This window comes from Balaenoptera borealis, assembly GCF_965194805.1.
Source record: "Balaenoptera borealis genome assembly, chromosome: 1".
In the NCBI taxonomy this organism is placed as follows: domain Eukaryota; kingdom Metazoa; phylum Chordata; class Mammalia; order Artiodactyla; family Balaenopteridae; genus Balaenoptera; species Balaenoptera borealis.
This window is the reverse complement of record NC_138860.1, coordinates 81,585,012-81,609,974: the sequence shown is the minus strand read 5'-3', so window position 1 is coordinate 81,609,974 and position 24,963 is coordinate 81,585,012. Positions and strand designations below refer to the sequence as shown.

At 38.6% G+C, this 24,963-nt stretch overlaps 1 protein-coding gene across 12 annotated transcripts in view; it reads right to left on the bottom strand.

Moving 5' to 3' along the window:
- The window catches only part of ASH1L (ASH1 like histone lysine methyltransferase), a 210,429-nt gene extending 185,539 nt beyond the window's left edge, over positions 1-24,890 (bottom strand). For 2 of the 12 annotated variants that reach the window (XR_014231542.1, XM_082342007.1), the window contains exons 1-2: positions 24,170-24,541; positions 11,656-11,809 (exon numbers count right to left, since the gene is read on the bottom strand). The gene's annotated coding sequence lies outside the window, so the exon portion shown is untranslated. Of the gene's footprint in view, positions 1-11,655; positions 11,810-24,169; positions 24,543-24,771 lie in introns of those variants that run through there. The other 10 variants (XM_082342015.1, XM_082342006.1, XM_082342013.1 and 7 more) reach the window with 8 other exon arrangements.
- Between the last annotated feature and the right edge of the window lie 73 nt (positions 24,891-24,963).

Genomic DNA, 24,963 nt, shown 5'->3' with positions numbered 1-24,963 from the left:
GCTCTAACTTCTCAAACTTGTCTTTCCTTATCTCCCAACACACATCCCCTATGATTTAGTCAATTCAGTTTTCTTCAACTTCCCTGGTGCTCCAAGGGCTAAGACTCCAAGCTCCCAATGCAGGGGGCCCAGGTTTGATCCCTGGTCAGGGAACTAGATCCCACATGCTGCAACTAAGAGTTCGCACGCCTCAACAAAGATCCCGCGTGCCGCAACTAAGACCCCACACAGCCAAATAAATAAATATTTTTTTAAAATTCTGTTTTCTTTACTGTCCCTAACAAATCATGTTCATTTCTGCTTCTGTGCCATGTGCTTTCTTTCCTTTAAAAGTACAAAGTCCTATCTTCCCCATGATGTGTTCACATCCTGAAACTCAAAACTCTGAAAATCAAAAGTTTTCTCATAACACCCTAGTGACAAAATGTGACCTGACCTGATCTGGATCCATTTTGGTCTTAATTACCACAATTTCTATGAACAGTCATACACTTCAGTGCAGAAGTACTAAAGTGTTTGATTAAGGAGTCTTCTTTGCCAGCTCTTCTTTTTCTCCCTTAACTCTTAACACTGGAGTGCCCCCAGGGCATGCTCTTTCCTTTTCTATCTACACTAACTTCCTAAATGACCAGATCCAGTCTTTTGAATTTAAATGCCATCTAACACAGATGATTCAAAAATTTCTATCTCCAGACAGAGACCAGCTGAGACCCCCTCCTGGAACTCCAGATTCATATATTTAAATGCCTACTTGACACACTGACTAGATAGTTAATAATTAGGCACTTCAAGCTTAACATGTCCAAAGTCAATTCACCTTCGCCAAGCTCGCCAAATCTGTTCTTTCCACAGGCTTACTCATCTCAATAAATGCAACTCCAACCAGAAATATTTAGACCAAAAATTTTGAATCATCTGTGATTCCTTTCTTTTTCTAATGCCCCATATGTCCACTCGGTAGGAAAAGTCTTCTTTACCTTCAAAATATATGTGGAACCTATTTCTCACTAATTTGACAGCTACCAATCAGATCCAACTGATAATATCTGCCCTGTACTATTTCAATAACCTCCTAACTGGTTCCTTGTTTCCACCTTTGTATCTCTTTATAGTCTTCTCAACTCAACAGCAGGGTAATCCTTTTAAAGCCTGTATCATATCATGTCACTCCTCTGCTCAAAAACCCTTTCAATGGCTTCCCATCTCACTCAAAGTAAAAGCCAAAGTCTTTACAATGGTCTAAATTCCCTACAATCCCCTCTACCTCTCTTCCACCTCCTACCAGTCTCCCCACTTAGTTCCAAGAAGGGGGGGAGGGGCACAGGTATTCTCTTTCCGTTTTTCAAATTCAACAAAAATACTCCTACCTGAGGGCCTTTGCACTTATTATTCTACCTGACTAGAACACCCTTTCCCCAGATCACTGCATGGTTTGCTCTGTCACTTCCATCATGTCTTTGCCTAAATATAACTTATAGAAGAGGCATTCCCTTTACAGAATAGAAAAACACCCATCCCACCTCTTCTCACACTCTATCCTGTTTTATTTCTCCTGTGCTCTTTTCACCATCTGGTGTACAATATATTTATTTATTGTCTACACGCTTCCATTGGAATGTAAAGCCCACATGGAAGTGGATTTTTGTCAGCTTGGTTCAATGCACTATTCCAGCATCAAGAATGGTACCTGGCACATAAGTGGTAGTCAATAAATATTTAAATTAACCCCATGCCTTATGTGGGTTACATGTTATTGGCTTCAATTTGTTCCTTTTCTAGTTTTTTCCCTCCTCTTTCTTTCTTGTTTCTTAAATTCAAATGCCCATCCAGGGTTTCGTGTTACTAATGGTGAACTGATGGACCTGCCAAGTATCTTATTGGTTAGTTATTAAAAGAAATCCTTTTTGGAATAAAAACAAATAATAATTTACACAAAAACTACTACTTTTACATTCACTACTCACAAGTACACACATTTTAAAATTTCCCTATAATTTTTGATTTTCATAATGAAAGAATTACAGAAGTCTTAATGTATATTTATAAATATATAAAGTAGAATTTCCGTATTTCTTTCAAAGAACTCAAAGCATTTTTTACCAGCACTTACTCACTGTCAAAACATTCCAGAGAAGGGTTTGGAGAGCATGATTCTCTTCATTTTAAAAATGGAAAAAACTGAAACCAAGTGACACAGATTATTAAATAATAGCAAAGTATCAATAAACTGAAGAGAAAATTAATTTGAAAATATTGATCACTACCCTAGAAATGTATGTAGGAATAGAGAAATATTACGTTTCCTTAACTTGATCAAGGAGAAAAAAGAATAGTATCCTTAGGGCATATTCTGTGAATCCACTTAGGCAGTAAGACTGGAAAATCATGACTGGCAAACTCCACATACCAAATTTAAGTGTTTCTAGTAAAGATAAATCCAAGTTCTGAAGATACTTCACAACAAAGAATGCTTTTATCTGCTAAATGTAAACTGCCTGAAAAGCAGTCCCTACAGCAGCTGCCAGACGTTGTTTTTGAACTTTCAAAGCAATGTTCTTTGTGAATGATATTATTTCAGCTTTTGGAAAGATGTATCTATACAATCTAGGTTTTCCATCCAGGGGCAAGGATGCTATGTTGTTACACAACTTATTCTGGTTTCTACTATAATACATTCAATTTAAAACACAGTTGCAAGGAGAAACACAGAACTAAGAATGCTAGAATCTCTTCATTCATGCTCAAAGAGGCAAACTCAACATTCATCTCACGTGCAACTCTGGGATTTACATTTTCAAACCACTGAAACAATCCAAAACAGTCTAGCCCAAATTCAAGGGAAACTAACATTAATCTACAGCATGAAGCCCTTTTTCCCAGATGATTTTAGCTATGAACAAACTTTTTAGAAGATTGCTAATTACAGTTGACCCTTGAACAACAAGGGTTTGAACTGCACAGGTCCACTTAAATGAAGATTTCTTCAATAGTAAACTCTACAGTACTACATGATTTGCAGTTGGTTGAATCCACAGATGTGGAGGAACCGCATATACAGAGGGCTGACTATGTGGGTTTTCGACAGCTTGGAGGGTCAGCGCCCCTAACCCCCGTTTTGTTCAAGGGTCAACTGTATATATTTTCTAAGTACTACAAATATTGAGTCCTTACAGTGGGTTTAGCATTAGCAATTTAAAAATAATAAAAATACCAAAGTTTTACTGAGCTCTTAATATGTGCAAAGCTCTATGCTAAAAGTTTTATACAGATTATCTCATTTTAAGCCTCACTATCACCATGAGGTAGTTCCTATTATTCTTCTCTTTTTAGAGATGAAAAGACAAGTTAACAGCCAATAAAAGGTAGAGTCTAGATCTGTCTGGCTCCTCTTAAACACTATGTTATTCTGCCTCCCAAAGATCATTTTTAGTCCTGATCTTATTACTCCTCTCTGCTACATTTGGCATATTTGATATTTGAAACTCTCACCTGGCTACTATGATCACACATTCTACTGGCTCTCCAACTACCTCTCTAACCAGTCCACCATTTCCTTTATGGATTCATCATTCTTAAACTATCCCTTCATCCATTCAATAAATATTTTCACAGTCTCTAAATATGTTTTGAGAATTGTGATACCCACTGTAGATATAGTCATAAGTAATACAAATATAGTCCTTGGCGTCATGAACTTTAAATTTAGCGGGGGAGACGGATGAATGACTTATCATACAAATATATATAACTTCTAATAAATGTGAAGGTACTACTATGTGAGGTAGTATATCAAGGAAACTTGGAGGTATGGGGAACATATCTTAGAAAAACATGTAACTATAAGCTGAGACCCAGTACGAGCAGGGAATAGCCAGGCAAAAGGTGGAGGTGAAAATGATCCAAAAATAGGGAACAGTGGGTGTAAAAACTCCGAGACTGTAAAGGTTAACAGTAGGTAAACCAAATGGAGAACAGCACAATACGAAAATGGAATGTTAAACGAAAATAGCTTGCAGAAGGCCTTGTTGGCCTACATGAAAGATATGGAATTCAAAAAAAAGCTCTGAAAAGCAGAGTAATGATACAATTTACATTTTAAGAAAACTTCTCTGGTTGCTGTGGAAGAATGCTTAGAAAGATAGTAAAAGTTGATTCTGGAATAACAGTCATAAGATTGACAGATTAGGGTAGTAGCTCTGGAAATTTTTTAAGAATGGATGGATTAAGAGATATTTTAGAGGTATAATAGATATGATTTGTCAGTAAGAAGTAGGAGGGGAGGGAAATAAAATATGAAGACTTGAGCAATCATAGAATTGTATGGTGGTACCATTTAGACACTCCTTAAACAAATATTTACTAAGTGCCCATTATGTAACAGAAACTTACATAACACTGCAAAAAAACACAAAAATCCTGCCCTCATGGGGCTAGCATTCTGTAAGTTGTTTGCCAGAATGACACAGAAGGGGAGATCAAGAGTTCAGTAATAAACGTGTTTAATTTTAGATGCCTGTGAAACATTTAAGTAGAAAGGTCAAGTACACAGATGGAAATATAGGCACATGATATATACAGAGGGAGGCAGTATGACAATATATGAACATAAAATAAAAGGAGTTTTATAAGTTTTAGTTTTAACTTGGTAAGAAAGGTAATTTATCTTATTAACTTTCCCTAATACGTAAAAATAACATTTTTTTTTCTTTTTGGATAAGTACATATCTAAAATTACCACAATGCAGACTAAACAATGTTTGCAGATTTTTAGCTTAAAATAAGTAAAATCTAGCTTGACTCATCTATGATAAATTTTCATTTTCCTTTGTGGTCTTTATTAAACATAGTTAGAGACTGTAATCATTGTTGTATTTCTCAACATTCAAAACCAGATATAAATCAACTATATAAAACTTTTAAAAATTCATAGCTCATTATGCATTTTAATTTGTCCTGGGTTTCATGCTCTTTAAAATTCTTATAAATGACCAAAATATTTCTTAGAATATTATTATATTATCTAAGTAATCACAGTACCACCAGTTGATTAAGTCAGAAATGAGGGGATCATCCTTGACTTCTCAACCTAACACCAAAACCTGTGAAAACCACGTAAATAATTTTTGATTACACACAGTTCCAATTCCACTGCCACTGACTTGTCCAAAAAAACAATTCTTACCCAGAATATAGTAGTGGCCTTCCAACTCCTTTGTATATCCACCTTGCTTTCCTCCAGTCCCTTCCTCCAGCCAGAAAGATGATTTTTTAAATAATCTAATTATGTCATTTCTCCGCTTAAAACCTTTGGATGCTTTCATACTGACCTTTGGATATAAAAGTCCCCTATCCTAATCATAATTTATAACTTAAATTTTCAGTATGGTACAGTAGCTAAAGACACAAACTCTGGATCCAGAATGCACAGGCTCAGATCCCAGTTCTGGTATATTAATTTTGGGCAAGGCACTCTATGCCTTGTTCTCTCATCCGTGAATAGAAACTGTTGTTAGGATTCAACGAACTAATACATTAGTACTTACAGAAGTATTTCTCACACACACACACAGACACACACACACACACACCAGTGTTTACATTTACTTTTTTGTTATTATCAGCCCCTACCTAACTCTAGCCACATCATTTCCCACTCTTCTATAAGCACAGCAGGGGCAAATAAAACCCAAAAAAAGCAATAACATATGTGTGACATACAAGTGTTCTAAGTACTTTTCAGCTCCCCAAACGTCTCTGTCTTCCTCCTTCTAGGAGAACATAGTTACTTCTCTCTGCCTAGTACTCTTTTCTACCTGCTTCTTTGATGACTTGACTCATCCTTTCCATCTCAGCTTAAAGGTCACTTTATCAGGGAGACATTTCCTAACCCCCTAGACCAGGGGAGATCTCCCTGCTGGGGGTCATATAGCATACTGTAAGTCCCTTAAAACTTATCATACTAGTAAGCTATATGCTTAATATCCACATTTTACACTAGACCATTTGTTTCATGAGAATAAGAATCCTATCTGCCTTATCACTGCTATATCCTTAGTAAAGTTCCTGGACCATAAAAGGTATTCAAATAAATATCTATTGACTGAATAAGCCAACACGCATATTACTATATTTTTAATCACGCATATAGAGAACAGACAAAACGAAAATTGAAATATTAAAGAACTGATATTTTAATTGTCTTTAAACACTATCTAATCTTATACTGTTTTTACAACTTAAAAAATAAGCTCTATGTATATCACCAGTAAAAGAGTAAGCAGTGTTCTAACTGGTTTAAGATGTTTTACAGGGCTTCCCTGGTGGCGCAGTGGTTGAGAATCTGCCTGCCAATGCAGGGGACACGGGTTCGAGCCCTGGTCTGGGAAGATCCCACATACCGCGAAGCAACTGGGCCTGTGCGCCACAACTACTGAGCCTGCGCGTCTGGAGCCTGTGCTCTGCAACAAGAGAGGCCGCGATAGTGAGAGGCCCGCGTGCCGCGATGAAGAGTGGCCCCCACTTGCCACAACTAGAGAAAGCCCTCGCACAGAAACAAAGACCCAAAACAGCCAAAAATAAAATAACTAAATAAATAAATTTAAAAAAAAAAAAAAAGATGTTTTACATTAAACCACTGAATCACTGATGTCACATAAGTCACTGAAATCACAAAAAGCTAAAATATCTTCATGAAGATACCAAAAAAATTTGAACTATATCTCTAAATGACTTATACAACATAAACTACACTTAAAAAGCTGGACAAATTAAGCTTTTTTACTCAGCTACAGAACAACCCTTCATTTAAAAGATAGGGACAATCACCAACAATTCCTAACTTTCAAAGTACTCATCACCAGTAAATCTAGTTATTTTTATATTTATGAACTGTATATATTTCTTAAATTCCAAGATGCCACTGATTCTAAGAGGCTTCATGAATCAATGACCGCATTTTCAGGGGGAAATTTTTTTATAAACCACTACCACATTAAATGTAATTATCAGTTGTATTATTTCCTAATTTCAGAAACATTAAACTGGGAGGAAAGAATGTGTCTCATGACCAAAGAAATACTGTATTATACCAACAAACTACTTCAGAAACTCAGAACAGGAAAGTGAAATAGCAGACATAAATTATAACTAGGTAAGCCACAAGAGGAAAATATACACAGAAAGAATTCCCAAAGCTAATCCTGAGGAAAAAATTATACTCATCGACTGTCAGACAGATAATCTAATCAAAGCTTACTTAATTCTTCCTGACAAGCAAAGTTAACACAAATTGAATATATATAACTTCAACTGTTTTTTAAAGAAGGAAGGATAGGGACTTCCCTGGTGGTCCAGTGGGTAAGAGTCCTCGCTCCCAATGCAGGGGGGCCAGGTTCAATCCCCAGTCAGGGAACTAGATCCCGCATGCATGCCACAACTAAGACCCGGAGCAGCCAAAATAAATAAACAAAAAAAAAACCAAACAAATATTTTTTTAAAAATAAATAAAATTAAATTAAAAAGGAGGGATGGGTCCATGGGTGCAAGGAATATGTAGGGACATTGAACTCTATCCCTAGGGAATTCTAAAATGGCAACAGGAGGGAGATAGAAGTTAACGTCAGAAAGATTTTCTCATTAGTGAATTATTACACTTTGGCCAGGATTAAGGGCTGTCAACTCAGGGCCAATCCACTTGGTTATACACTAAACAAAAGAATCGTTTCCAAGAGGGTACCATTTACATTGTAAGTACATTACATTTATTTTTCATAAAACTTTTCTGTGGAAAAATTGGAGTCGGAATGTAAAATGGTGCAGTTGCTTTAGAAAACAGTCTGGCAGTTACTCAAAAGGCTAAACAGAGTTACCACATAACCTTGCAATTTCACTCCTAGGCATATACCCAAGAGAAATGAAAACATTTATCTTGGACTTCCCTGGTGGCGCAGTGGTTAAGAATCCGCCTGCCAATGCAGGGGACATGGGTTCAAGCCCTGCTCTGGGAAGATCCCACATGCCGCGGAGCAACTAAGCCCGTGTGCCACAACTACTGAGACCGCGTGCCACAACTACTTAAGTCTGCAGCGCCTAGAGCCTGTGTTCTGCAACAAGAGAAGCCACTGCCATGAGAAGCCCGCACACAGCAAGGAAGCATAGCGCCTGCTCGCCACAACAAGAGAAAGCCTGCACGCAGCAACAAAGACCCAACGCAGCCAAAAATAAATAAATAAATAAATTTATTAAATAAAAAGATTAAAAGAAATTTTATCTACACAAAAACTTGTACACAAATGTTCACAGGAACATTATCCATACAATGAAATGTTATTCATCAATGAAAAAGCATGAAGTAGACTCATCCCTCAGTATCCGCAGAGAATTGGTTCCAGAACCCCTACAAATACCAAAATCCAAAAATACTGAAGCCCCTTATATGAAATGGCATAGTATTTGTGTATAACCTACATGCATTTAAATCATCTCTAGATTGCTTCTACTTCCTAATACAATATAAATGCTACATAAATAGTTGTAAATACAATGTAAATGCTGTATAAATAGTTGCGTGCAGCAAATTCAAGTTTTGTTTCTTGGAACTTTCCAGAATTCTTTCCCCCAAACACTCTATCTATCTATCTATCTATCTATCTATCTATCTATCTATCTATCTATCTATCTATCTATCTATGGCTGTGTCGGGTCTTCATTGCTGCATGCAGGCTTCTTCTAGTTGCGGCGAGTGGGACTACTCTTCTTTGCAGTGCACGGGCTTCTCACTGCAGTGGTTTCCCTTGTTGTGGAGCATGGGCTCTAGGCGCACAGGCGTCAGTAGTTGTGGCACGTGGGCTCAGTGGTTGTGGCTCATGGGCTCTAGAGCGCAGGCTCAGTAGTTGTGGTGCACGGGCTTAGTTGCTCCACGGCATGTGGGATCTTCCCAGGCCAGGGCTCGAACCCGTGTCCCCTGCATTAGCAGGTGGATTCTCAACCACTGTGCCACCTGGGAAGCACCCCCCCACAAACATTTTCAATCCATGGTTAGTTGAATGTGCGGATGTGGAACCCATGGACATGGAGGGCCAGATGTACTGATACATGCTACAACATAGATGAACTTCGAAAACATTATGTTAAATGAAGGAAGCCAGTTCCAACAGACAACACTGTAAGACTCCGTTTGTATGAAATGTCCAAACTCAGCAAACCCATACAGAAAGTAGATTAGTGGTTACCTAGGGCTAGGGTAAAAGGGGAATACCTGGGATGGGGAGTGACTGTGGGTACCAAGATGCAATGTTCTAATATTAGATAGTGGAGATGGTTGCATAACTATATGAATATGTTAAAAACCACTGAATTGTATGCTTCAAATTAGTGAATTGTATAGTACATGAATTATACCTCAATAAAGCTATTTAACATTTTTCTGGCAGATCAAAATAAAGTTTCTTGTGGAAGGGGTTCCCTGCCTACCTTACATAAAAACAGATTATGGACTAGTGGCAGTCCTGAAAAAACCTTTTCCAATTAACAGATTTCAATATGGCAAGAAGCTGATTTATTTGATATGTTTGTTGCATGTTGACCTAACTGGTTATCCATTTGGAGAAAACAAAGTTAGAACCATTCCTCATTAAACACAAGAGTAATTTCCTCATGGACTTCCCTGGTGGCACAGTGGTTAAGAATCCGCCTGCCAGTGCAGGGGACACGGGTTCAAGCCCTGGTCTGGGAAGATCCCACATGCTGCGGAGCAACTAAGCCCATGCGCCACAACTACTGAGCCCGCATGCCACAACTACTGAAGCTGTGCACCTAGAGCCCACGCTCCGCAACAAGAGAAGCCACCACAATGAGAAGCCCGTGCACCGCAGCGAAGAGTAGCCCCCACTCACAACTAGAGAAAGCCCAGGCACAGCAACGAAGACGCAATGCAGCCAAATTAATTAATTAATTAATAAAAAAAGAACAATTTCCTCATGGATTTAAGAACTATATGTACAAATAAAAGCACTTGAAGAGTATTGGTGAATATTTCTATAGCCTATGGTTGAGAAACCTTAAGCAAATCAGGAAACTAGAAACCATAAAAGAAAAAAGTGACCAATTTGATTACATAAAAGCATTATATACCGTAATGTAAGATGTAAACAAAATCAAGGACAAACAATAGACTAGGAGAAAATATAATGAACATGAAAAAGGATTAATATCTCTAACATACAAAGTTATTCTATAAACTAGTATGTAAGAAAAGACATACAGGAGATATGCACAGGCAATTACAGAAGAGATAGAAATAATTAGAAACATAAAAAGATGATCTACCTCACTGGTAGTCAGTGAGGTGTGAATTAAGATATTTTTCACTCATCACTTTGGTTGAAATTTAAGACTGATAACAACTAATACTGGCAAGGTGGAAAGAGGGCCCTAGTGGCCACCATCATTTTGGAAAGTAATCTTTTCTATCATAGAAAAATAAAAGCAGCAATAAAAGAATATTTATTATACCAGTCCTTGATGTGCTACATACACAAAAACAGTTAAATATATATATATACACACACACAAATATACAGCCATGTATGCTATTTTTAAGTAAAAATGCAAGCATGATCTCATATTTGTAAAGAGTAGAAAAAAACATATGTATTTGTATGCACGTAGAAATAAATATGGATGATTATACATCAACTGATAGCACTGGTTACTTCAGGGGAAAAGGTTTGGAAGTAAACGGGAAAAATCTTGTTTATAAATATTTTTTTCCTTGACCTGTTACAGAATTTGTGTAAGTTTTATAATTAAACACAAATCCAATAAAAACATATTTTTAAAAGATTTGAAATATACGTAGGTACCATATGCACACACCTCTCAAGTCTTGCTCATATATACATGAAATTGAGAAAACTAACCCAATAGCTTTTGGATGTACTTTCTAACTCCATTATCTTAATACTGACTAGCTATTTTCTTAATATATTCCTCTCCTTTTTGTTTCCATTCAATAGACTGACACCTACTACACACCTCTTTATCTTTTTATTATTGTATTATTGTGGTAAGAACACAACATGAGATCTACCAAATTTTTAAGTGTACAATACACTATTGTTGACTATACATACAATGCTGTACAATAAATCTCTAGAGCTTATTCATCTTGCTTGACTGAAACTTTATGCCTATTAATAAGTAATTCTCCATTTCCTCCTACCCACAACTACATGCCTCTTCAAACTAGATCAGGAAAACAAAAGACAAATGGGACTTTATGAAAAATGAGAACTTCTGTTCATCAAAAGACACCATCTAGAGAGTGAAAAGGGAAGCCATACATTGGATGACGATATTTGCAAAGCATATATTTGAGAAAGGAATTGCATTCAGAATATATATTAAGAGCAGGTACTTCACAAGAGGATGTCCAAACATCCAACACACACATGAAAAGTTGCTTAAACTCACCAGTCATGAGTGAAATGCAAATCAATACCAATGAAATACTATTACCCACCAAAATGGCTAAAATTAAAAAGAATGGCGACACCAAAAGCTGGGAAAGATGTGGAGCCTGATAAAGTTATAAAGTCATAAAATCAACTTGGAAAACCGTTTGATAGTATTTACTAAAGATAAAAATATGCTTACCCCGTGGCCCAGCAATTCCACTCCTAGGTATATGCCAAAGACAAATGAGTGCATACTGTTCACCAAAAGAGGGGAGGTGGCCAGGTAAGGCTTCACAGCATCAACTTGAACTTTGTCTCAGAAGTTGGGTAGGTGTTCTCTAAGCAGCCAGGCACTGGGAGGAACATGAAAGTCATGGAGATATAAACGAACCGTGTATGGGAATGATGACAGTTCCAAACAGCTGAAGCACAAGGGTAGGAGGCCCAGTGAGACACAAAGCTAAAGAGGTAGGCAGGATCTTGAAGAGTGCTAAAGAGTGTATCCTGCCAAGGCACATGGTCAGGTTTGGATTCAGAAATCGCATGCATTTCAGAGACGTATGTGGGATATAGCTAGGGAGGCTTGGTAACAGTATGCTGGAAGCCAATCAGGGTGGGTCACAGATAGACGATTATCACTTTGTTGCCATTTTACTGATTTTGGAGAATTACTTTTCTTATACCCAGTCTGCCATTCTAACATTGGTATGTTGCTTTAACTAATGATTCTCCAGAAATTATTGCATTATCAAAATGGTGAAGAGAAAAAGAAGGTGGACAGATAACAGACAGTACAGCAAAGATTTACTTAAACCACCATCTAACCGCCACCATCCCATGTGAGTTTATGTCCATTTTTAAATGCAGTCCCTGTTGAAGAACAGGTAAATAATGCAACTGTCATTCCATAACATTCATAATTAAGATGCTTATGAAACAAGAAACTTGGAGGTGGCCATTTTTAATCACCTAGTTCTAAGTCTCAGTAAATAGTTTCCAGATTTGTGTGGAACAGATTCATCTAGAAATATTTTTCGAGGCTTACCTGAATCCCAAATCATACTACTTTCTTAAACATCTCAATTCTACTTAAGAAGATCACCTCTAACTATCTGGAAATTTTTGTTAATGTTTTCTTAAGGACACCATTTACATGGACGAGAACAGGCTCTCTAATACATACGAATGATAATTCTGACTTAGACTTAGGAAAAAGAAATCATACATGATATGGATCCTTAATTCTCTGGTGATTTCTGTAAAACAGCAACAAGAGATCAGAAAAACTCTAGGGAACATGTTGTTACTAGAAAAGTTTCCCCTCAATGTTCTGGAATTAATTCCTTTTCCTGGACTGACAAAGTCCAAAACTACCAGCCTTTTAGGCACAGTGCCAATTCAACAGATGGGCCCTACATTTTCCTAATGGTAGAGGTGGATCGGCAAGTGTGAAGTCATGTGCTCAAGCAAGAGGGTATGTTTCATGCATTAGCTAAGAGGATTCCTGATAGGTTTTTAAATCAACAACAAAAAACCTAGGCACTTCCCTGGTGGCGCAGTGGTTAAGAATCCCCCTGCCAATGCAGGGGACATGGGTTCGAGCCCTGCTCTGGGAAGATCCCACATGCCATGGAGCAGCTAAGACCATGCGCCACAACTACTGAGCCTGAGCTCTAGAGCCCACAAGCCACAACTACTGAGCCTGCTTGCCCAGAGCCCGTGCTCCGCAACGAGAAGCCACAGCAATGAGAAGCCCGCGCACCGCAACGAAGAGTAGCCCCCATTCACTGCAACTAGAGAAAGCTCACACGCAGCAATGAAGACCCAACGCAGCCAAAAAAAAACAAAAAACAAAACACCCTATACACTGTGATTGCTTTTATTGTCTGTTATTACTATTCCTTCCAATTTCTGACACCTCAAATATATTTTAATAGATCCTTACCCACATCCAGAAAAACATGTCCTGCAAAATGCAATAAGTCAATCTAAATGATATTAAGCCCCTAATAGTTACAAGTATTAGTTACATCTTACAAATGTATTCTAGGAGGTTAGATATGTTGACTAATTAAGTCCACAGATGAAAAACCAGCTTAATAAAAGGAAGGTATAACAATGCCCAATGATAGGCTACATAAGAAATTAGGAGACAGCTTGATCTCATTCTTACTCTGTAAATTTTCAAAGCTAGAAATTGTTATCATGTTAATGAGTAAGCAGCTTCATGTCTTTTGACACCTCATTCATGACTTTATAAACTTGTATTTATTTGTTTTACCTTATGTTGCCCGCCACAACGGATATCTAGGAAGCTAATGACCATTCTGGCCATCTTTTCAGAGTAACCAAGTAGAAATAGGCACTCTGGTTCTTAATTTCACATAAAATGAGTGTTCTGAGCTCTGCGACACAAAGAGCTATTTAACAGATAAAAGAATAGCAATTTGTTCCTCAACCATTTTATTTTTGTCTCTCTGTCTTGACTAGTTAGTACTTGCTAGGTTTTCTTAGTCAGCAAAGTATTATCCCTAAAATTATCAAAAGATTCTTTCAAACCTGGCATTTTTAGTAAGTGTCAAGAATACTCCACAACTCAGTCCAAGAACTTCATCTCTTCTCTACATTCACTATCCAGGTAATCCCATGAAGTCCCATGGCTCTAAACAGCATCTCTACACTGACCAACTCCCAAATTTACATTTGCCCCAACCTCGAGACTTACATATCCAACTGCCCTACTCAATATCTCAACCAGAAATATTTAATAGAAAACTTGAAGTCAGTATATCCAAACCAAACTTAATATCTGCATTCCTGCAACCTGCTTCTCCCAGTGTTCGTCATCTCAGTAAATAGTATCCAAATGTTAAGGCCATCACTGGAATCATTCTTGACTTACTCTTTTACTCAGACCACACACCCAATCCAGGTTATCCTCCCTACTACCTTCAAAATATATCCCCAAACCCATCTCCCTGATAACACTTTAGGTTCAACTCATAATCATCTCTTGCCTCAAATATCACAACCTCCTACTAACTGATCACTCTGGTTGCATTACCCTTGCCTTCCAAAGTGTATATATTAGATCAAGTCACTTCCCTGCTCAAAACCTCCCAATAGCTTCCTATCAAGTCCAGAATAAAACCTAGACACTTAGTCAAGTCTTAAAAGTCCCTACATTATCTAGGCCCTGGCTACCTCTTCTCCCTATTTTCTATTATTCTTCCCCACATTGTTTACTCTGTTCCAGCTCTTTCCCATTTCTGAAATACACCAAACACACTACTGCCTCAGCACTTATGCTTATGCCCCAGACAGATTCACGGGGTCCTTCGTATCATTCAGATTTCTGCTCAAATACTACTGCCTCAAAGGACTTCCCTAACTACCTAACATCCCCTTACCTTCCCTTACCTTGTTTACATTTCCTTTACAACACTTATCACTGAAGGACGTCCCTGGTGGTCCAGTGGTTAAGACTCCGTGCTGCCAACGCAGGGGGCCTGGGTTCGATCCCTGGTCAGGGAACTAGATCCCACATGCCACAACTAAAAGCCCACATGCCGCAACTAAAAGATTCTGCATGCCACAACGAAGACCCCGCTTGCTGCAAGTAAGACCCGACACAGCCAAATAAATAGTAAAAAAACAAAACACTTATCACTGGAATGCTATGACATCATATCCATTTATACAATATCTATCTTACCACTCACTAGAAAGTGAGTACCATGATGGCAGTGATTCTTGACTATCATTATTCTCTGCTCTATCCCCCAGGCTTAGCACAGTACTTGGCATAAAGTACAGTTCTCCCTCGGTATCTGCAGGTGGTTGGTTCCAAGACCCCTCACAGATACCAAAACCCAAGGGATGCTCAAGTCCCTTATACAAAATGGCATAGTATTTCCATATAACCTAAGCACATCCTCCTCTATACTTTAAACCGAGGGTCCTCAACCCCCAGGCTACAGACCCGTAGTGGTCTGCAGCCTGTTAGGAACCAGGCCACACAGCAGGAGGTGAGCAGCGGGTGAGTGAGCAAAGCTTAATCTGCCACTCCCCATCGCTCACATTACCACCTGAACCATCCCCAGCCCATCCATGGAAAAATCGTCTTCCACGAAACCAGTCCCTGGTGCCAAAAAGGTGGGGGACTGCTGCTTTAAACCATCTCTAGACTACTTATAATATCTAATGCAATGTGTATGCTACATAAATAGTTGTAAATACTACAATGTAAATGCTATATAAATAGTTGACAGCATGAGGCAAATTCATGTTTGCTTTTTGGAACTTTCTGGAATTTCTTTTCCCCCAAGTATTTTTGATCTGTGGTCGGTTGAATCCGCAGATGCAGAACCCATGGATATGGAGGGCCAACTGTATACAATCAATACTTGTTGAATGCCTTCTGTTGGAAGGCACAGGAGGCAGAATGCTGGTTTTTATCTGACTCTGAACAAAGGACTTAACCCACTGATACCCCAAAGGCCTAACTGTCCAATGGACTGCCTTGATAAAACACAGGCACACAATAAAGATTCCTCAAGATTTAGAGTTTTCCTAGAAATGATTTGCTCTGGCATAAAATAACGTATCCCAAGAAATCTTTACTATACCTTAAGAACGAGTTTTGCTTGAACCACATGTAACATGATGGTAGCAATATGTTAAATCAATACTGAAAGATCTTGTCCTGGAGAAGGAAAAGGAAAATGCCCAAGTGATTCTTAACCACTGCGCCACCAGGGAAGTCCCGTGATCAGCTTTAAAAAGAGAACTGTCTGGCTTCCCTGGTGGCGCAGTGGTTGAGAATCTGCCTGCTAATGCAGGGGACACGGGTTCGAGCCCTGGTCTGGGAGGATCCCACATGCCGCGGAGCAACTGGGCCCATGAGCCACAACTCCTGAGCCTGCGCGTTTGGAGCCTGTGCTCCGCAACAAGAGAGGCCGCGATAGTGAAGAGGCCCGCGCACCGCGATGAGGAGTGGCCCCTGCTTGCCGCAACTGGAGAAAGCCCTCACGCAGAAACGAAGACCCAACACAGCCAAAAATAAATATAAAAATAAATAAATAAACAATAATTTAAAAAAAAAAGAGAACTGCCATAACTAAACCCAATTCTGTTCAAAGACTTAAGGTTCTCCACCCCAAAATATTCACACAGTGAGATATATTCCTGTTCACTTTGGAGACAAATCCTTGATTTGGTAAGAAGGTAAAATGAAGCCAAACACAAACGCCTAACCTTGAGTTAAGTGGAAAAAAACAAAAGTAGAATTCACATGTGAGGAAAATAAGATAAACCGAGAATCAGGAAAAAACATGTATACATGTAAATAAGTTGTTTATACACGCTTTCACAAAGGTATTTTACATATTCTTACCTCCTATAAGAAATATATATAAGGGAGGTCATTTGCTTTCCTTAAAAAATTTCTCTTTTCAGGAAATGAAATAACAGCAAATCTGTATTATGCACTTGCTACATGACATAAATTATGCTAAGAACTTACGCATATTATCTCATACAATCCTCCAACAATCCTTTGCTATAAGTATTATCATCATTTTACAGTCAAGGAAACCAAAGACCATAAGTATTTTGCTAAAGGTTACATAGTAAGTAGCAAAACTGGAATCTGAGCTTATTCAATTTGATATTTTTTTGGTCCACACTGCTTGCGGGATCTTAGTTCACTGACCAGGGATTGAACCCGTGCCCCCTGCAGTGGAAGCGCAGAGTCTTAACCACTGGACTGCCAGGAAAATCCCTCAATCAGATTTTAGAGTCCACAGTCTTAATCACTATTTGAAATTTGCAACAAATTGAGGAGAAATATACCAATGTGGAGGCTGGGAGATTTTTCATTATTAAGAAAAGCAATTATACATTATTTTATTTGGCTGGGTAACTATTGTAGACAAGGCCTGATTAACTAAAATGCTGAAGGAGTGTATTCTAGTAAAAATTTTCTGAGTAACTAAAAGAGAACCAATTATTTTCTTGATTTGAATCTTTGTTAAAATTACCTTTAACTGTAAGAATATACTATTTTGTGTAAGTAGAGTGTACTGAACATAGTTCCATCTTTATTTTTCTGATGATCTCTAAGCACAAAGGCCAACCTTATATAGCACTGAAGACACAGGAAATCATAGGGGAATGGGTGGAAAGTTCTATAGTGATTCAAATTACAGTCCCCTGAACTCATTCTGCTATGTTATATTCACTTTCATACCCTTGCAGATGACCTTCCTCTACCTAGAATGCTCTTGCTATACCTTACTGAATAACTCATATTTATCCTTTAAAACCTGTCTCTTCCCGCTGGTCAGAAGCCATCCCTAACCTTTCCTTTCTCCCCACAGACTTAATAACTTTCTCCCCTCTCTACCTGGGAGAAATGTATTACATCATATGTTAAGTTTGTTAACATGATGTTCCTCTTACTAGATTCACAACTTGCTTCAGGCAAAAAACAAACCAAAAAAAAAAATCCTAATTTTTTCCCAACACCTAAGCACAGAAATGAGAATGGAGTAAGTACTGAAAAAATGTTAGTTGGCTGAATGATGAATGAATCAACGAACAAACAGAAGAATTACTGTTCAGAAGAAATTAAACCCTGATTTGCTCTATATTTGAGGGTTTTTTCCCCCTTAAAGTTAAACACACACTCAGAATTATTTTTATAATTAACTTAAATCTCTAACTAGTTGCAGCTTTAAGGTGATTGCTCTTTTTTCTTTGATATGCTTCTGCATCTAAACTTTAACTTTCCAACTTGTGTTATCATTTAGTTATCAATCATATACATGGACTCTCTATTTGTTTGAGATTCTTATTCTCCAATCTTTGTATCCTCATATATATATATATATTATATATATAAAATATTGTTCAACCAATAATGATTATACATGATTAATTCACTCTCCCATTTTCTCAAATGTCAGAATTAGCAGTTTTTCTTTCAAAGACAATCTTTTAAATTCTCTCCATTAAGCCCTGTTAAGCTTTAAATGTTACTATTTAAACTCTAGGGCTTTCATTTTCAGCAGTGCTGACTTTAAGAAACCTTATCATAAGGAATGTCTCTACCACGTTCTCAATGTCATTTACACCAAGAAGCCATGATATAGCTCCTTTATAATCTGACACACTGTCCACCTGTGGTCTTAGGACAAATAAAACTGAATGAGAGGAGTGATTTGGTATCAAGTGTAGAAAAGATAGAACAAAATGTAAAACAAGAAGATTAAGTCAAAGATTCATGATTTATTTACTGTGGGACTATAACATAAGAAATAACAAAAGGTAAGTTGACCAAACTTTCATTAGTGATGGAATTCACATTCATCTGTCAGCCTTTTCTAGAAGGAAAGGATATACATCTATATTCTACTTTACTAGCAACCACTTCAAATCTCTATACTCTGTTTCATCTTCATAACTCAATAGGAATATTTACTTTCTTTTTCTACAGTATTTCTACTCATCATAACCATGCTCTGTAACATGGTTCATATTTAGCAGTTTAAGCAATGAAATGTATTTTGGTGGGGTTTTTTTGACATGTATTTTCAAACATCCACAAACAGAATTTCAAAACTCAAAACAAGGTGTATTTCATTCTCTTTAAAAAGCAAGTTGATTTTAGACCAATTTCAGCTCCTATTCAACATCACCAGTATCATCTGATTTCTTTGTGGTAACTAGATCCAGTTAGAAAATCAAGAGGAACCAAGAGTAACCAGAAAATGTTTTTAGCATCTTGTCACTATGACTAAAAAAACAAAACAAACGAAAGAACTAAGAGACATTATTTCTCACTCGTGGGTTTGAACAAAGCTGATAAACTTTTCTAGGAAACATAGCAACTAACTGCATTTTTCAATGCAAACATCTAAAGGCAGTGAGGTAAATTTCCATTCAGCTCATTTCTTTTAGTTTGCAGAGGGAACTCCTATTGACAGGTAATACAGATTGGAAGTATTTGGTATGAGTAGTGTAGTTCCAACTATCATCAGATAGTTTATTTAAAAAGTTATATAAACCTAACTATGGGGAAATAATTCCCCATTTAAGAGTGAAAAGAATGTACACACTGAATTTATGGATGAAATGATATAACATCTGGAAGATTCACTTCAAAATAAGCAAAGCGAGGGAGGAGGAAGAGAGGCTAGTAGATGGGATATAGTGTGATAACTGGGTGTGAATAACTGTTGAAGCTGGATGTTAAGTACATGAGAACTCTATACTATTCTTTTCATTTCTGTATATGTTAGAAATTTTCCACTTAAAAAAAGGAACAAAATTAAATTAAAAAAAAAGTATACACTCCTGTCATTAACTTGCATATGTCTGAGAGCAAATGACTAAAAACTATGGAAAGCAAAAACTATTAATGCTAAAAATAAAATTTTATATACTCTTCAAACATAAATAAGTTAGATGCTCAAAGAAGGAAACAGAACTCTGAAATAGCAATAAGATTATTAGTTAAATTTCATCACTACTTGAAGCCATAATTTATTATGTTGTGTCAACATCACACTGCCGGGACTTCCTGATGGCCCAGTGGTTAAGACACCGAGCTTCCACTGCAGGGCGCACGGGTTCAATCCCTGGTTGGGGAATTAAGATCCCTCAAGCTGGGTGGCGTGGCCGAAAAATAGAAGGAAAAAAAAAAAAAAATCACACTGCTATCAACACCCCCAATGAGACAGTCACTAAGAAAGTGATTTCTTTTTTTTTTAAGAAAGTGATTTCTAAACCATGAAATGACAGTTATCATTAACTAAGATGACAAATCATAAGTATGAAAATCTAACCTCTCCAAACGAAAGAATATAAACCAAATAAATTACAAGTAATTTAAAGAAAGATGATTTTTTTTAAAAAGACTAGCAATATAGCTCAAAACAAAAACTACTTTCGTTTCCCTCTCTTATGACAGCCAGGGTTAAGATATCTCATGCCTCTGGAAAGGCTGGCACAAAGTAGACCTCACAGTGCATTACAATATAAGGTAATATAAGGTGTTATGTTACCTTTAATAGACTCAGATCAACATGCATAACTCAAGAATATGAAATTATTTAATGGAGACGCACCACTTACACATATGGTAAAACTTTTCCACTGTGTGCAGGTAGATCATTTTAGGCAGGACTGAATGTGTCCAAATTCTTTATTTGTAAGGCATGGAAGACTTAGAATAAAGCCTCAAGTGGGATTGCTAATACTATGAAGACACAGTGCTTAGCAAGATATAGGGAAGTTATACTCCATATTTTAGAATACAACTCAAGAATAGGACATGAAAATCACTTTCTATTCTCGATCCTAAAGATCCTGTGTATTTTTTGTAATTATTGCAAGCACTGTTTTTTTAAATTGTGAAGTATGTCATACATTATAGGAGACTATATACATATGTTATGCATATGCACAGATATAGACATGCTACACACACATATATATGACATATTAAAAAAAAAAAAAAACCATGAACCTACTACCCAAGTTAAAAATTACAGAAAGTATTAAACTTTTCACAAATATACATGACATTCTTACACAGAGGACATGACAATAAAGAGACAATCAAACCATTTTTCTTAAGATATCTCCATTATCTTACTGAATCCTGTAATCTGTACTATTAAAACACCTTTCTGAATTTCTTTTCTTTAAAAATTCAATAATTATTTTTAATTTTCAGTACTAGATTCATGGGTAGTCTGTCAAATAGCTACTGGATTTCATCCCAGAAGTGTTGTCTAGATACATGCATATCCAAAATGACATTAAGACCTTTTTACATAAACTCGCTATAGAAATACATCCAAGACAAGATCAGGAATGCTACCAACATTTGCCTCCTTTTCAAACCAGAGTTCCTTCAGCCCAAAATATCAAATGATATTAAAACACATTTTTTAAGCTACAAAATTGCATACAGAATGTGAAGACTTTGTAACTTCCTAAGAATAATAGCAAAACCTCTCTGCAACTAAGTCACGAAATCTCAACTTCTAGGAAAATGCTTCAATCCACCTTGCCCTTTAGAAAGCCCCCACTATCACGCAATTCATAGCTTCAACAGGATTAGAATAGCTTCAAGGACAGAAGCCATATATTATTCATCTTTGTGTCCCCTGCATAAAAATAACTCAATAACATTTGTTATAACTAAGATAAATGCAAGGAAATGAGCTTCAAAACACCTCAGTCCCAATGCAAAACTGGAAAGAGATGAGTTTGAGAATACAAATTATTATTATAATGAAAAAGAATAAAGCTATAAACATTTGTGTTATATTCTCTTATCACCTAATTCAGAATCATGTATTAACACTGGAGAAATCAATCTGCAAAGAATAAAGAATAAAAAACAAAGATCTTAAAGTTTTCCTTATCGTCAGCATGCTCAAACACTGTCAAAGAACCTTTCACCTTAAACTCGTACCAACATCTCTACCCCCAAACAAAACTATTTAAAAAAAAAAAAAAGGCTTTTAAATGAGACCTGAATATAAATTGGTTCTATCAATACTTCACTACAATTTAAGTTTCTGAAATTTGTATGCATAATTTGTGCGACTGTGCTCATGCTCATTTTCTACAGTGAGGGTTTTTTCATCAGATTCTCAGAAGAATAAGTGACCCCAAAAAACTTTTAAGAACCACTAGTCTAGCAAATCAAAAACATTCCATTTTCCAGAGAAATAGTTAAGTTGGCTTAATTCAAGTATTCTTCCCTCATATTCATAGAGGGGATCCTTAGTACAAAATTAGCCTGTGGAAGAATTTCTTCAGCCAAGCCAAAAAGTTCCAATATCCACAGGCACATATACCAACAATTCCAGATCCCAAAAACAGTTTACTCGGAAATGCCAAAAGAAAATGCAAAAGGCGGCACACTACCACAAACTGGCCACCCTATTAGATGCTTAAATACACTTGTATCCTTCCATAGTAAACTGTCTGGAAGATCTAAATTCCCTCCAAACTGAATAGGCTTTTTAGGAAGGTTTTCTGGTTTCAACTCCACACTGACCTGTGAGCCTCACTCGACTCAATATGTATCACTGTCTCAATATTTATCACTGTCAAGACAAATCCCCTCATATGTACCCAGGCTGTTTCAACAGGGTCACCTTGATTATTCCCACCCCAAGGCAGGGAGCATTTATTGAATAGTTATTCAATAAATATTTGTTGAATGAATGAAAGAAGATCCTTCCTCCCTTAAAGTTAAGCTGTCAGCCCCCATGCAGCTGCTATGGTACCAGTTAAACATGCTTCCCTCAAACATACAAGCTAAAGTGTCAGAAATGCTCTGCTTCCTCCATAAACAGAAAGTAATACAGTCATGGAATACCCATTTCTCACGGGCTAACCTGGCAAGGACAACCAATGTTCTGTCTGACACAACTGATCTCTACCAAATACCATCCAACCAGTCAATATGCCCCTGTCTTTCCAATAAACTCAGATCTGCCTGACAAAGACCTCCTGAGACGCCATGGTATGGTGAATATACTACTGGACTAGTAGTCAAAATATCTGTTATAGACCCAAGTTTGTCACCAATTTAACACATGACCTTCGAAAAATTATCTCTTTATGCCTCAATTTACTATTTTGTAAAACGGGAGGAAACACCCATCCCACCATTTTCACAGAGATTTATTTAGGATCACAAACTACAAGAGCATTCTGAACAATAAAAAAGCTTTATTCCATTATAAAGTGTTAATATAAACTCAGATCAACAAGAAGGCCATCCATTCTTTATACCCTCATAGTAATTGTTCAAGTAAAAATGTTCTGGGCCTTCACATCTACACAATTCACTCATTCTAAGGAACAAACTATTCTTAAGAATAACTGGCTATGACAAGTTTCTCCCATCCCTGACCCCACATTTACATGCAGTATTTGTAGAATACTGCCATGACTTCTCTTTCTCAGCAAGTATTAAGGCACTCCCAAACCCTAAAATACACACACATATCAACCAGCAGGGAACACCCCAAGTTTTACTTTTAAAATAAGCTAACTTATAAGTGGAACTCCATTACACTTATACAAATACAAGCAAACTCTTCCGGAACACTTTCCTTCCTCGCATACACACACAAACACAGCCGCTATACACCAACATACCATCTGTCTTCTAGACCAAAAACATGTCTTTCAATGCACAAATTAGCCAGTAACATTTATTAAACTTGTAACACTGAGATCATTCTATCCTTTCTACATACAGTTCAGCGTGTCAGGGACACCACAGATCTGATCGTACAGGTAAACTACCCTCAGAAGATCTTTCCTCCTGCCGCTCTTATCCCTTAAACGAAACAAACAGGACTATGGGGGATGCCCCAATCCTACCTCCACAACAAACTAACCTGTCAGGGGCACAGCCGACTCCGCCTCCACTCGCTTACTTTCCCGCCCCCTCCCCCAAGCCAGGAGTCCGCCTGTCAGGGACACCCCTTCACCCCCGCCAGGAGGGACTTCCCGGTAAGCTCAGGATCCCCTTCCCTACTCTCCCCTCCCCCATCCTTACCACCGCTCTCCCGGAGGTCCAGGTCCGGGAGATGACAGTAGCTCCCAGGAAGCCAAGGACTAAGTCGCTGAGGGAGTACCTAGGCCCAAAGGCCTCCCCAGGCGGTTCTACTCACCGTGTCAGAGGCCGAGGCCGAGAGAGATGAGAGTGCAGGGAAGTGGGGAAGAGGGGGCGGCCGCCACCAGGCTCCTCCGCTTCCCTTGGTCCACAGCGGATCCCTCCCGCTTGTCAGGAGGCGGCCAGCGGGTGAGCGGACTGGCGGAAATGCGAGAGAGGAGAGGGGAAAAGCGTGGGGCTAAGCGGGGGAAACTGAGGGGAGGCGGGTCCCGCAACCGAGACGAGGATCGTCTCCCCCTCCGCAAAGCGAACCCAAAATGGCGGCGGGAGCGGCGGCGGCAGAGCGGCGGCGGCGGCAGCTCCTTGGGAGGGAGGGAGCGAAGGGCGCCTCGTGCCCCCCCACCTCCCACTCCTCCCTCCTCGCGTTTTCCCCCTTCGTCCTCCCCCCTCACCCGACTCGGGCGGCGGAGCGCGCACGGCCGCCCGCACGCGCCAGAGTGTATCTGGGCTCGTCGCTCGCTGCTCCCACCAACCACCGCCTTCGGCCGCCTTGCGCGCCCGCCAGCCAGTACGCACTCGCTCTGGGGCGCCTCCTCGCACAGTCCCCCACTTCCCCTCGGCCCCTGTCAAGCCAGCTCTGCCGCGGGCCCTCACGCGTACCTTCGGCAGCGAGAGCCCAAGCCTCCTCCTCCACCTCCTCTCCTCTCCTCCCCCCCTTCCCCGCCCCCACTGCCACCAACCGCCGCCACTGCCGCCGCCGCCTCCTCCGCCGCCGGCCCCCCCCCCAACAAACCCTCCACCCCTCGCGCGTGCGCCTCCCACAATCCCCCCGCAGGACTGTTCCATTCCTGT